Consider the following 1,952-nt stretch of genomic DNA (forward strand, 5'->3'; position numbering starts at 1 on the left):
GGGGGTCTAGGGTCGCCGAGGGGTCGAGGGTCGTCGAACATGAGAGGAAGAAGAGGATAAAAAAAGAAGAGGAAGAAGAAAAAAAAAGAGGCGAAGAAAGAATAGAGGAGTCTATTCTTTCTTCTCCTCCTTTTCTTCTTCTTCTTCCTCTTTTTTTATCGGGAATGAGGGTCATCGAGGGTTGCCGAGCGGTAGAGGAAACCCTAAATAGCAAGTATCGTCAGTGTGAGATACATGTGGCCGTCGGTGTCGGACACTACATCCACGTCCCACAAGTGACGCGGGCGTCGACGCCCGCGTCACTTGTGGGATGTAGATGTAGTGTTCAACGCCGACGCCACACGTATATATGTTCTCTCTCTCTCTCTCTCTGTGTGTGTGTATATATATATATGTTCATGTATATATGCAAAAGATAGATTATCGCCTCTATTCCTTTCTTCTTCTCCTCTTTTTTTTCTTTGACACGTGGGGGGGGGGGCGATATACCCCCTCCCGATAACTTCAACACGAGGGGGGGGTCGATATACCCCCTCCCGATAACTTCAACACGAGGGGGGGGTCGATATACCCCCTCCCCTAAGTGGGCCAAGGCTGAGAATGATCTGCTTGATGAAGGGATCGAACCAGAGACAATGAACTGGCCAGACCGTTGCTGGACTTGGTTCTTCGGGGCTGGCGGAACCTTGGACCCTGTATCAGGGAAGTGCATTTGGACGGACGAGCAAATGGAAATACCAGTCAAGAGGCTTAAGCACTATATCGAAGTAGCGCAGCAAGGGACGTTCATTCCAGACAGAGAGAACGACGAGCTCACAATGGCCCTCGGGAATCCTAAGCACCCTGGACGGACACGAGGCACGCCAGGCTCCATTCCGTGGAAGGCTGGGTTTCCGGACGCATGCGGTTACAAATGCCACGAGAGGAGGAAGAAAGTGGAGCAGACCCAACTGCAGGCGCTGCACGCTAGGGTACAAGCGATAGAGGAACGAGAAGCAAATCGCAGCAAACGAACTGCCGAAGCTTCCCCCGAAGCTACCCCGCCATCTCAGCGGAGAAGCAGTGTGGCTTCCACTGAGCTCCTTCAGCCGGAGCATGTCTTGACGGCTCCTGCCAGCTATACCATGGATGCTATCATGGAGTCTCAAAATTGCCACCTTATGACGCAATGGATTAATATGAAGGTCACGGCGGCTGTTGGCTTTGTTTTTTCTACTGAACCCGCCGCAACTTTTCACTGTCGGCCGATTCCAGAAGGATATGCTAGGGTGATGGTGGATGAAATAACGGAGGGATTTGAGGACCTCCAGCTTGACCACCCTACCGGTGAAGGGGAGACTCGGCTGGGTTCTGCTCTGAAGACTCCATGCCTATGGCGGAAGGAGCTCATCAACCTTCCGAACTGGACGCCTCCGCCTCCTCCTCCTCCTCCGGCGAGTCAGGGCACTCCGCCTCCTCCACCGCCTCCTCCTCCGGCGAGTGACGATCAGGGCACTCGGCCGGCTCCTTCTCCGGCGTGTGGCGGCACTCCGCCTCCTTCTCCGCCTGCGCCGGCGCGCCCGAGCAGCCAGCCTCCTCCTTCTCCGCCTCGTCAGCAAGGGCGGAAGAGACCCGCCGCCGCTCCGGCTGCTCCGGCGCGTCGTAGTCCTTCTTCTTCGCCTCGTAAGCAAGTAAAGAAGACAGCTGCTCCGTCTGCTCTGCCGGCGTCTAGCAGTACAGCCAGAGGCGGGAGGACATACAGATTCGGTCCTTCTCTGAAGACTCCAGAGAAGTTACCATACAAGAGGACCCCGGAGGAGAACGCCGAGATCGCGCGAGAAGAAGTGAGGAACTTCTTTGAAGGGGTGAAAGCAAAGAAACATCCACCTCCGGAGGAGAAGGTAGATCCGGTGAAAGCGAAGCGCACTCTGGCTGCCCTGACAAAACCACCCAAGTCTCCGCCGAAAGGCAAC

This window comes from Triticum dicoccoides, chromosome 4A, assembly GCF_002162155.2.
Source record: "Triticum dicoccoides isolate Atlit2015 ecotype Zavitan chromosome 4A, WEW_v2.0, whole genome shotgun sequence".
NCBI classification, from domain to species: Eukaryota; Viridiplantae; Streptophyta; class Magnoliopsida; order Poales; family Poaceae; genus Triticum; species Triticum dicoccoides.